This window comes from Nerophis lumbriciformis, linkage group LG06 (assembly GCF_033978685.3).
Source record: "Nerophis lumbriciformis linkage group LG06, RoL_Nlum_v2.1, whole genome shotgun sequence".
In the NCBI taxonomy this organism is placed as follows: Eukaryota; Metazoa; Chordata; class Actinopteri; order Syngnathiformes; family Syngnathidae; genus Nerophis; species Nerophis lumbriciformis.
Window position 1 is genome coordinate 10,160,951 of NC_084553.2, and position 14,141 is coordinate 10,175,091.

Genomic DNA, 14,141 nt, shown 5'->3' on the forward strand with positions numbered 1-14,141 from the left:
GCTTGCATGAAAATGAATTTTTGGTGGATTAAAATAAAAAGTAAACAATGAATAAATACGAAAATTAAAAATAAGGAAAAATAAAAGTAAAAAAGATCAAATAAAAAGTGCTTGCATGAAAAATTATTTTTGGTGATATAAAATAAAAAAACTAAACAAATAATGAATGAATACGAAATTTTTAAAAAAAAGGAAAAAAACTAGTACCGTATTTTCGGAGTATAAGTCGCTCCGGAGTATAAGTCGCACCGGCCGAAAATGCATAATAAAGAAGGAAAAAAACATATATAAGTCGCACTGGAGTATAAGTCACATTTTTTGGGGACATTTATTTGATAAAAGCCAACACCAAGAATAGACATTTGAAAGACAATATAAAATAAATAAAGAATAGTGAACAACAGGCTGAATAAGTGTACGTTATATGAGGCATAAATAACCAACTGGTATGTTAACGTAACATATTATGGTAAGAGTCATTCAAATAACTATAACATATAGAACATGCTATACGTTTACCAAACAATCTGTCACTCCTAATCGCTAAATCCCATGAAATCTTATACGTCTAGTCTCTTACGTGAATAAACTAAATAATATTATTTGATATTTTACGCTAATGTGTTAATAATTTCACACCTAAGTCGCTCCTGCGAATAAGTCGCACCTGCGGCCAAGTTATGAAAAAAACTGCGATTTATTGCCCGAAAAATACGGTAAATAAGCTCTCATGAAAATACATTTTTGGTGGTGTAAAATAAAAAGTAAATAAATAGAGAATAAATACAAAAAGAAAAAAAAAGGAAATATATAAGTAAATAAGATAAAATAAAAAGTGCTTGCATGAAAATAATTTTTTGCTGGTTTAAAATAAAAAGTAAACAATGAATAAATACGAAAAATAAAAATAAGGAAAAATAAAGGTAAATAAGATCAAATAAAAAGTGCCTGCATGAAAAATAACTTTTGGTGGTGTAAAAAAAACTAAACAAATAATGAATGAATACGAAATTAAAAAAATAAAAAAGGAAAAAAACAAGTAAATAAGCTCTCATGAAAATTAATTTTTGGTGGTGTAAAATATCAATCAATCAATCAATCAATCTTTATTTATATAGCCCTAAATCACAAGTGTCTCAAAGGGCTGCACAAGCCACAACGACATCCTCGGTACAAAGCCCACATATGGGCAAGGAAAAACTCACCCCAGTGGGACGTCGATGTGAATGACTATGAGAAACCTTGGAGAGGACCGCATATGTGGGTAACCCCCCCCCTCTAGGGGAGACCGAAAGCAATGGATGTCGAGTGGGTCTGACATAATATTGTGAGAGTCCAGTCCATAGTGGATCCAACATAATAGTAAGAGTCCAGTCCATAGTGGGGCCAGCAGGACACCATCCCGAGCGGAGACGGGTCAGCAGCGTAGAGATGTTCCCAGCCGATGCACAGGCGAGCGGTCCACCCCGGGTCCCGACTCTGGACAGCCAGCACTTCATCCATGGCCACCGGACCTGTGCCCCCCCCCCTCAAGGAAAAGGGGAGCAGAGGAGAAAAGAAAAGAAACGGCAGATCAACTGGTCCAACAGGGGGGCTATTTAAAGGCTAGAGTATACAAATGAGTTTTAAGATGGGACTTAAAATAAAAAGTAAACAAATAGTGAACAAATACGAAATAAAAAATTAAGTAAATATATAAGTAAATAAGATAAAATAAAAAGTGCTTGCATGAAAAAGAATTTTTGCTGGTTTAAAATAAAAAGTAAACAATGAATAAATACGAAAAATAAAAATAAGGAAAAATAAAAGTAAATAAGATCAAATAAAAAGTACTTCCATGAAACATAATTTTTGGTGGTGTAAAATAAAAAAACTAAACAAATAATGAATGAATACGAAAAAAATTAGAAATTAAAAAAGGAAAAAAACAAGTGAATAAGCTCTCATGAAAATTAATTTTTGGTGGTGTAAAATTAAAAAAAATAAAAAATGAATAAATACGAAAAAACTAATAAAGGAAAAAAATAAGTAATACATTGACGGGGGCTTTCAGGAAAATAAATGTTTGGTGTAGTAAAAAAATGAATGAATAAATACAAATTAAAATATTTACACCTAAAATTAATTAAAATAAAAAGTTATTGCAAGAATGGTAAATGGGTTTTACTTGTATGGCACTTTTCTACCTTTTTAAGGAACTCAAAGTGCTTTGACACTATTTCCACATTCACCCATTCACACACACACATTCACACACTGATGGCGGGAGCTGCCATGCACGGCGCTGACCAGGCCCATAAGAAAATTAAATGTTGGTGCTGTAAAATTAAATAAACAAATGAAAATAATTATAAATACAGTTTAAAAAACTGAAATAAAATATAACAAAAAATTTAAATAATACAATGTCAAGGGTTTAATTTTTGTTGTTGTTGAAAAATGTATACTTCCAAATTAAAAAAAAAAAATTAAAACACAAAATATTCATAGCTAAAATGAAAATAATAAAATAAAGTAAACAAGTAATACTTTGTCAGGTGCTTGCACGAAAATTAATTTTTGGTGGTGTCAAATAAAACAAATAAACAAATAATGAATAATTACAAAATAAAAAATAAAGGAAAGAAATAAGTAAATAACATAAAATAAAAAGTGCTTGCATAACAGTGAATTTTTGGTGGTGTAAAATAAAAAATAAAAAACTAATAATGAATAAATACGAAAAGAAAAAAAAAAGGAAAATATAAGTCGGAGGCTTGCAAGAAAATTATTGTTTTGGTGCAGTGAAAAAATGAATGAATAAATACAAATTAAAATATTTGTAACTAAAATAAAATAAAATAAAGTTATTTCAAGGAAATTAAATGTTGGTGCTATAAAATTAAATAAATAAAAAAAATATATATAAATACAGTTTAAAAAACTGAAATAAAATTTAACAAATAAAATAAAATATTACATTGTCAGGGGTTTAAAAAATATTTTTTGTTGTAATGAAACAAAAATGTATGAATAAATTAAGTAACATATTCATAAATAAAATACAAATTTATTGCAAGAAAATGAAATGTTTTTGCTGTAAAATTAAATTTAACAAATAAAAATAATTATAAATAGAGTTTAAAAAACCGAAATAAAATATAACCAATAAAATGAAATAATAAATTGTCAGGGGTTTAAAAAATATTTTTTTTGTTGCAGTTAAACAAAAATGAATAAATAATAAATAAATGAACTAAAATATTCATAAACAAAATAAATAAAAAATTATATAATAAGTGGTTGCAAGAAAACAACATGTTGGTGCTGTAAAATTAAAATTAATACATTAAAAAATAACAAATTAAAATGTAAAATATTCATCGCTAAAAAAATTAATAAATAAAGTAAGACATTGAAAATTAACTTTTGGTGCCATGACTGTGAGTGAAAAGACGGCTAATGTGAGTGGAAGAATACATGCCAACCAAGTAAGAACTGCATGCTTTCTTATCGTAATACAGACGTGTTATTATACTAAAATGCTTTTGTGCCACTTCCCACACCAGCTACGGAAGCTGCATGTAAACGACATCGAGTTGATCGACAAACTAAATCACATCTGACTAACAAGGGCTGCTTCGATGTGGAAACCCCACGGGAGGATGAACCACTGCTCTCTTATCTCTTTGCATGGCAGACCCATTATCCTGCAAATCATGGAGCCGTCACGTGACGACAGAATGAACCTGAAGTGGACCCGAGGAACCGCTGACTCTGTGATTGTCACAGAGCAGATAAGCGCTCACCTATCCCGGGGTTGGCGGCGCCATCGTATCCGTCACACCGAGGCCTGCTTCCTGACATTATCATCGTCACACTGCGCCTTTTTTTTTATTTTTTAACGCAGAGCCCGAGGGCCGCCTGCTAACATGAATCACAGCGGCGTCTGATAATGCTGCTGACGGAGTGACAGACTGAGGGAGGAAGTGATAAGGCGGGGCTTACACACACACACACAAAACAAATCAAATCAAACCACATTCAAAGTCAGCCCACGCTACGTGTGGCGCGCAGGAACATCAGACATCAAAACATTCACTACTTGACATGAGGCCGCCGCCAATTAGAGCGGCTTTGCCTAACGAGGAGATCATCGGAAGCAGGTGATAATTGGAGAGTAGGGACGTAACAATAGGAAGAAAAATAAAAAATGCCAAAATACACTATTTTTAGGCGTAAACATACAAAAAATAGCTAGCATAAAATGTTATCATGCTAATACAAGAGACGTTAGCATACTTATAAGATGCGTCAAGTGTCTGAAATCATTTTTATGTGTAGTCATAAAAAAAAAATAGCTAAAGATCTAACATAAAATGTTAACATGCAAATATAAGAGACGATAGCATACTTCCAAGATGGCGTCAAGTATCAAAAATCAGGATTTTTAGGTTTAAACATACACAAATAGCTAAAAAGCCTGCATAAAAGTACACCAGTATGTGACTGGATTAGATGAAATACCAAAATGCACTATTTTAGGCGTAAACATACAAAAATAGCTAAAAAAAGCTAGCATAAAATGTTATCATGCTAATATAACAGACGTTAGCATACTTCTAAAATGGCGTCAAGTGTCTGAAATCATGATTTTTATGTGTAGACATACAAAAAAATTGCTAAAGAGCTAACATAAAATGTTAACATGCTAATATAAGAGACGTTAGCATACTTCCAAGATGGCGTCAAGTATCAAAAATCAGGATTTTTAGGTTTAAACATACCCAAATAGCTAAAAAGCCTGCATAAAAGTACACCAGTACGTGACTGGATAAGAAAAAATACCAACATGCACTATTTTTCATACAAAAAATAGCTAAAAAAGCTAGCATAAAATGTTATCATGCTAATATAACAGACGTTAGCATACTTCTAAAATGACGTCAAGTGTCTGAAATCAAGATTATTATGTGTAGACATAAAAAAAATAGCTAAAAGAGCTAGCATAAAATGTTAACATGCTAATATAAGATGAGTTAACATACTTCTAAGATGGCGTCAAGTATCAAAAATCAGGATTTTTAGGTTTACACATACACAATTCGCTAAAAAGCCTGCATAAAAGTACACCAGTATGTGACTGGATTAGATGAAATACCAAAATGCACTATTTTAGGCGTAAACATACAAAAATAGCTAAAAAAGCTAGAATAAAATGTTATCATGCTAATATAAGAGACGTTAGCATACTTCTAAAATGGTGTCAAGTGTCTGAAATCATGATTTTTATGTGTAGACATAAAAAAAATAGCTAAAGAGCTAACATAAAATGTTAACATGCTAATATAAGAGACGTTAGCATACTTCCAAGATGGCGTTAAGTATCAAAAATCAGGATTTTTAGGTTTAAACATACACAAATAGCTAAAAAGCCTGCATAAAAGTATACCAGTACGTGACCGGATAAGAAAAAATACCAACATGCACTATTTTTCATACAAAAAAATAGCTAAAAAAGCTAGAATAAAATGTTATCATGCTAATATAACAGACGTTAGCATACTTCTAAAATGGCGTCAAGTGTCTGAAATCATGATTTGTATGTGTAGACAAAAAAAAAATAGCTAAAGAGCTAGCATAAAATGTTAACATGCTAATATAAGAGACATTAGCATACTTCTAAGATGGCGTCAAGCATCAAAAATCATGATTTTTAGGTTTAAACATACACAATTCGCTAAAAAGCCTGCATAAAAGTACACCAGTATGTGACTGGATTAGATGAAATACCAAAATGCACTATTTTAGGCGTAAACATACAAAAATAGCTAAAAAAGCTAGAATAAAATGTTAACATGCTAATATAAGAGACATTAGCATACTTCCAAGATGGCGTCCAGTATCAAAAATCAGGATTTTTAGGTTTAAACATACACAAATAGCTAAAAAGCCTGCATAAAAGTATACCAGTACGTGACTGGATAAGAAAAAATACCAACGTGCACTATTTTTCATACAAAAAATAGCTAAAAAAGCTAGGATAAAATGTTATCATGCTAAAATAACAGACGTTAGCATACTTCTAAAATGGCGTCAAGTGTCTGAAATCATGATTTTTATGTGGAGACATAAAAATATAGCTAAAGAGCTAGCATAAAATGTTAACATGCTAATATAAGAGACGTTAGCATACTTCCAAGATGGCGTCAAGTATCAAAAATCAGGATTTTTAGGTTTACACATACACAATTCGCTAAAAAGCCTGCATAAAAGTATACCAGTACGTGACTGGATAAGAAAAAATACCAACGTGCACTATTTTTCATACAAAAAATAGCTAAAAAAGCTAGGATAAAATGTTATCATGCTAATATAACAGACGTTAGCATACTTCTAAAATGGCGTCAAGTGTCTGAAATCATGATTTTTATGTGGAGACATAACAATATAGCTAAAGAGCTAGCATAAAATGTTAACATGCTAATATAAGAGACGTTAGCATACTTCCAAGATGGCGTCAAGTATCAAAAATCAGGATTTTTAGGTTTAAACATACACAATTCGCTAAAAAGCCTGCATAAATGTATACCAGTACGTGACTGGATAAGAAAAAATACCAACATGCACTATTTTTCATACAAAAAAGAGCTAAAAAAGCTAGCATAAAATGTTATCATGCTAATATGACAGACGTTAGCATACTTCTAAAATGGTGTCAAGTGTCTGAAATCATGATTTTTATGTGGAGACATAAAAATATAGCTAAAGAGCTAGCATAAAATGTTAACATGCTAATATAAGAGACGTTAGCATACTTCCAAGATGGCGTCAAGTATCAAAAATCAGGATTTTTAGGTTTAAACATACACAAATAGCTAAAAAGCCTGCATAAAAGTACACCAGTATGTGACTGGATTAGATGAAATACCAAAATGCACTATTTTAGGCGTAAACATACAAAAATAGCTAAAAAAGCTAGAATAAAATGTTAACATGCTAATATAAGAGACATTAGCATACTTCCAAGATGGCGTCAAGTATCAAAAATCAGGATTTTTAGGTTTAAACATACACAAATAGCTAAAAAGCCTGCATAAAAGTATACCAGTACGTGACTGGATAAGAAAAAATACCAACATGCACTATTTTTCATACAAAAAATAGCTAAAAAAGCTAGCATAAAATGTTATCATGCTAATATAACAGACGTTAGCATACTTCTAAAATGGCGTCAAGTGTCTGAAATCATGATTTTTATGTGGAGACATAAAAATATAGCTAAAGAGCTAGCATAAAATGTTAACATGCTAATATAAGAGACGTTAGCATACTTCCAAGATGGCGTCAAGTATCAAAAATCAGGATTTTTAGGTTTAAACATACACAAATAGCTAAAAAGCCTGCATAAAAGTATACCAGTATGTGAACTGGATAAGAAGAAATACCAAAATGCACTATTTTTAGGTGTAAACATACAAAAAATAGCTAAAAGGCTAGCATAAAATGTTTGCATGCTAACACAAGAGAGGTTAGCATACTTCCAAGATGGCGTCAAGTATCCGAAATCTTGATTTTTAGGTTTAAACATACAAAAATAGCTTGAAAAGTACGCAAAAAACGCATGTTAACTGTGTTAGCACCCATTCTTAGGTGAATGGGTAGCAGCAGGCCCATAATAATTAGGTGAATGGGTAGCAGCAGGCCCATAATAATTAGGTGATTGGGTAGCAGCAGGCCCATAATAATTAGGTGTATGGATAGCAGCAGGCCTATAATAATTAGGTGAATGGGTAGCAGCAAGCCCATAATAATTAGGTTAATGGGTAGCAGCAGGCCCATAATAATTAGGTGAATGGGTGGCAGCAGGCCCATAATAATTAGGTGTATGGGTAGCAGCAGGCCCATAATAAGTAGGTGAATGGGTAGCAGCAGGCCCATAATAATTAGATGAATGGGTAGCAGCAGGCCCATAATAATTAGGTGAATGGGTAGCAGCAGGCCCATACTAATTAGGTGAATGGGTAGCGGCAGGCCCATAATAATTAGGTGTATGGGTAGCAGCAGGCCTATAATAATTAGGTGAATGGGTAGCAGCAGGCCCATAATAATTAGGTGAATGGGTAGCAGCAGGCTTATAATAATTAGGTGAATGGGTAGCAGCAGGCCCATAATAATTAGGTGAATGGGTGGCAGCAGGCCCATAATAATTAGGTGAATGGGTGGCAGCAGGCCCATAATAATTAGGTGAATGAGTGGCAGCAGGCCCATAATAATTAGGTGAATGGAAAGCAGCAGGCTTATAATAATTAGGTGAATGGGTGGCAGCAGGCCCATAATAATTAGGTGAATGGAAAGCAGCAGGCTTATAATAATTAGGTGAATGGGTAGCAGCAGGCCCATAATAATTAGGTGAATGGGTAGCAGCAGGCCCATAATAATTAGGTGAATGGGTAGGAGCAGGCTTATAATAATTAGGTGAATGGGTAGCAGCAGGCCTATAATAATTAGGTGAATGGGTAGCAGCAGGCCCATAATAATTAGGTGAATGGGTAGCAGCAGGCCCATAATAATTAGGTGAATGGGAAGCAGCAGGCCCATAATAATTAGATGAATGGGTAGCAGCAGGCCCATAATAATTAGATGAATGGGTAGCAGCAGGCCCATAATAATCAGGTGAATGGGTAGCAGCAGGCCCATAATAATTAGGTGAATGAGTAGCAGCAGGCCCATAATAATTAGGTGAATGGGTAGCAGCAGGCCCATAATAATTTCACATATAACACAAAGCTGATCAAAAAGTTATATCTTTAAATATATTGAACTTCTGTTTTAGTAGACTTTTCAGCGTAGAAAAAGTTTGCACACCCCTGCTGTATGACCACATCACACACGTTTTAGAGCCACACTTTTTCAGAAATGTCCACCGCAGAGGACGCAGACAACACTGAGGTTCTTGTGTGCTCCAGGAGGTGAAAAAGGCAGAAACATTTCCCAGCACAGCCCGCAGGGTTGCAGGCACGACTGTCAGGCAAGCATACGTTCAACAGAGAGAGGCTGCTAGCTCTAAGGAGGCCACGCCCACATCCATCCATCCATTTTCTACCGCTTGTCCCTTTTTGGGTTCGCGGGGGCTGCTGGAGCCTATCTCAGCTGCATCCGCCCACATGGATCCATCAAAACCAAACATGGACAACTAAAGAAAAGGTGGTTTATCTTCTCCTGTGAACGGTCAGCCTCCCCTTGCAGCTGGAGGCCACGGACAGGAAGTGATGGATGGCGGGTCAGACGGTGACACGTTGAGAACAATTACCGACGAGGAGGGATGTTAATTGCTACTAACAAGATCAGTCACGCTATATTTTCTGATGAACCCCAGAGGGGCCAATCAGGACTCTGACACAATCAAACGTGGCAGCTATTACAGATATATTATAGTATATATATATATATATATATATATATATATATATATATATATATATATATATATATATACTGTATATATATATATATATATATATATATATATATATATATATATATATATATATATAAATAATAGTATAATAGACTGTAATTATGTTATTCACATGTGAATAATGCTGTATAACAGACTGTATTTATATTATTCACATGTGAATAATGCTGTATAATAGACTGTATTTATATTGTTCACATGTGAATAATGCTGCATAATAGACTGTATTTATGTTATTCACATGTGATTAATGCTGTATAATAGACTGTATTTCTATTATTCACATGAGAATAATGTTGAATAATAGACTGTATTTATATTATTCACATGTGAATAATGCTGTATAATAGACTGTATTTATATTATAAACATTTGAATAATGCTGTATAATAGACTGTATTTATGTTATTTACACGTGAATAATGCTTTATAATAGACTCTATTTATATTATTCACATGTGAATAATGCTGTATAATAGACTGTATTTGTGTTATTCACATGTGAATAATGCTTTATAATAGACTCTATTTATATTATTCACATGTGAATAAATACAGTCTATTATACAGCATTATTCACATGTGAATAATGCTTTATAATAGACTCTATTTATATTATTCACATGTGAATAATGCTGTATAATAGACTGTATTTATGTTATTCACATGTGAATAATGCTGTATAATAGACTGTATTTATATTATTCACATGTGAATAATGCTGTATAATAGACTGTATTTATATTATTCACATGTGAATAATGCTGTATAATAGACTGTATTTATATTATTCACATGTGAATAATGCTGTATAATAGACTGTATTTATATTATTCACATGTGAATAATGCTGTATAATAGACTATATTCATATTATTCACATGTGAATAATCCTGTATAATAGACTGGATTTATATTATTCACATTTGAATAATGTTGAATAATAGACTATTTGTATTATTCACATGTGAATAATGCTGTATAATAGACTATTTATATTATTCACATGTGAATAATGCTGTATAATAGACGGTATTTATGTTATTCACATGTGAATAATGCTGTATAATAGACTGTATTTATATTATTCACATGTGAATAATGCTGTATAATAGACAGTATTTATGTTATTCACATGTGAACAATGCTTTATAATAGACTCTATTTATATTATTCACATGTGAATAATGCTGCATAATAGACTGTATTTATTTTATTCACATGTGAATAATGCTGTATAATAGACTGTATTTATATTATTTACATGTAAAAAATACCTAAGTGTTTGTTTATTGTGAGCGAACTGTGGTGCTGAATTTCCCCCAGAGATCAATAAAGTACTTTCTATTCTATTCTATTCTAATATGATATATTATCACTTCTATGCAGAAATTTGTTGTAGAAATATGGAACGTAGGCGGCAACAGTTTTGATGTTTAAGGTCTAAAAATTATGTAGAACGTCCGGCGGGCTGGATTGAAAATCTTAATGGGCCGCATGTAGCCCGCGGGCCGTATTTTGCCCAGAACTGATCTGATGCGTGGCAACTTGAGACAATTATCAATTGATTATTGATTCTTCACTCATCATTTTAGCAGATGTATGCATTTCCACTGGAACCCAATCACAATGGCAATTTTAATCAGAAAACTGACAAATAAAGACTGGTGTGGGCTTTGCGCGACACCCGGGTTTTGACCTGGTGATGGCGCTAGAGTGCCCTCTAGTTGCGGGTGAAGCTGGGTGGACCTCCAGAAAAAAAACACCACATTGTGGTTTCTACTGAAGGTTCTTTCTTAGCTGCTCGGTTGTAAATCCAGGAAGTGAGCGTTCCAATACCGGAACCGGCCGGGAAACCACACGCTTTTTGTTTTGAACATTTCAATGGGCTCCTTCATCACCGTCAACGAGGTGACCCTGACTGTAACACTGCGGGGCTTGTACTGGGCAGACGGCCCACTATGGATTTTAGGGCCTTAATTAATAGGTACTTCATGGGGCCTGACCTGGCTCCTACAATACATGAATTATAAGGTAAAGACTAGCGATCCACGGATTATCAGTGCCAATATTTGGCATTTTGACGTATATCGTATTATCCTTTTTTGTGTTAGTAGGGACAAGCGGTATAAAATGGATGGATTATTACAGAACTCCATCAGCAGATACAACATACACATGTGAATAATGCTGTATAATAGACTATTTATATTATTCACATGTGAATAATGCTGTATAATAGACTATTTATATTATTCACATGTGAATAATGCTGTATAAGACTGTATTATATTATTCACATTTGAATAATGCTGTATAATAGACTGTATTTGTGTTATTCACATGTGAATAATGCTGTATAATAGACTCTATTTATATTATTCACATGTGAATAATGCTGTATAATAGACTGTATTTATATGATTCACATGTGAATAATGCTGTATAATAGACTGTATGTATGTTATTCACATATGAATAATGCTGTATAATAGACTATTTATATTATTCACATGTAAATAATGCTGTATAAGACTGTATTATATTATTCACATTTGAATAATGCTGTATAATAGACTGTATTTACGTTATTCACATGTGAATAATGATGTATAATAGACTGTATTTATGTTATTCATATGTGAATAATGCTGTATAATATACTGTATTTATATTATTCACATGTAAATAATGCTGTATAATAGACTGTATTTATATTATTCACATGTGAATATTGCTGTATAATAGACTGTATTTATATTATTCACATGTGAATAACGCTGTATAATAGACTGTATTTATATTATTCACATGTGAATAACGCTGTATAATAGACTGTATTTATTTTATTCACAGATGAATAATGCTGTATAATAGACTGTATTTATATTATTCACATGTGAATAATGCTGTATAATAGACTGTATTTATACTATTCACATGTGAATAATGCTGTATAATAGACTGTATTTATATTATTCACATGTGAATAATGCTGTATAATAGACTGTATTTATATTATTCACATGTGAATAATGCTGTATAATAGACTGTATTTATATTATTCACATGTGAATAAGGCTGTATAATAGATTCTATGATTAATATGATACTAGTGTTTAGTACTTCAACAAATAACCAGCCCACCGACCCTGCTTAAAAAAAGTTTTCTATTTTCTGGAGCCCAATTTTCTATCTGTTCCAGACTATAAACCACTACTTTTTTTCTACGCTTTAAACCCTGTGGTTTATAAAACTGTGCGGCAAATTTTTCTTTGCTAACGGCCATAGTATTTGGTATTCAACAAATAGTTTTCAACACCGACAGAGACACTGGACATTTTTGTTATTGTCTGTTCTATGGTTAGGTATGCACACATTGACCCATTTAATCGGATTAAAAGCCTGACCGGAATAAAAATGCTTGATGTAAACACGCCATTCGGACTATTCTAATTCCCAATCACACACGTTCGGATCAAAATTTCATTCGGATTGAGACAAGTGGTTCATGCCAGAAGCTTGTGGATGGCTACCAAAAGCGCCTTATTGCAGTGAAACTTGCCAAGGGACATGTAACCAAATATTAACATTAGAGATGTCCGATAATATTGAACTGCCGAAATTATCGGCCGATAAATGCTTTAAAATGTAATATCGTAAATTATCGGTATCAGTTTCAAAATTATCGGTAAGGAGAAGTACAGAGCGCCAATAAACCTTAAAGGCACTGCCTTTGCGTGCCGGCCCAGTCATATAATATCTACGGCTTTTCACACACACAAGTGAATGCAAGCATACTTGGTGAACAGCCTTACAGGTCACACTGAGGGTGGCCGTATAAACAACTTTAACACTGTTACAAATATGCGCCACACTGTGAACCCACACCAAACAAGAATGACAAACACATTTCGGGAGAACATCCGCACCGTAACACAACATAAACACAACAGAACAAATACCCAGAAACCCTTGCAGCACTAACTCTTCTGGGACGCTACAATATACACCCCCCGCTACGCCCTACCCAAAAACCCCGCCCACCTCAACCTCCTCATGCTCTCTCAGGGAGAGCATGTCCCAAATTCCAAGCTGCTGTTTTGAGGCATGTTTAAAAAAATTATGCACTTTGTGACTTCAATAATAAATATGGCAGTGCCATGTTGGCATTTTTTTTCCATAACTTGAGTTGATTTATTTTGGAAAACCTTGTTACATTGTTTAATGCATCCAGCGAGGCATCACAACAAAATTAGGCATAATTAAAGCTGCAAGCAGCGATGGACGGGACCGACTTTGAGGGCTCATAAAATCCAAACCGGAGCAGTAATTAAAACTCTTTCATCAACTTTTAATCAGAAGGGTTCAAACTCTCTCCTGTGCTAATTTGAAGCCGACACGACAAACGCGCTCAGAGGAGATAATGTTTGAAAAAAGGTTTTTACACAACTTTTGTTCTGAAGGGGGAATTGCAAACTTCCTGTTGATTTTTGCTGGGGGTTGTCATTGTATGAAATATAGGTCTAAGTGAGACCTACATAGAGATTTTTGTTTCATGTCTCCACGACATTCCTACTGGGAGTTACAGGCAGTTTTGTCTGTGTTTTCTTCCTAGGGGGCGCTCGAGCGCAATTTTGAGTTTTGGGGTTTGGTTTTTTGATTAGATCGCAATTTTCGC

The 14,141-nt window shown here is 33.4% G+C and overlaps 1 protein-coding gene across 3 annotated transcripts in view; it reads right to left on the reverse strand.

The window, feature by feature from the left end:
• Positions 1-14,141, reverse strand: part of LOC133608457 (uncharacterized) — a 444,769-nt gene that overhangs the window by 112,076 nt on the left and 318,552 nt on the right. The window lies entirely within an intron of this gene.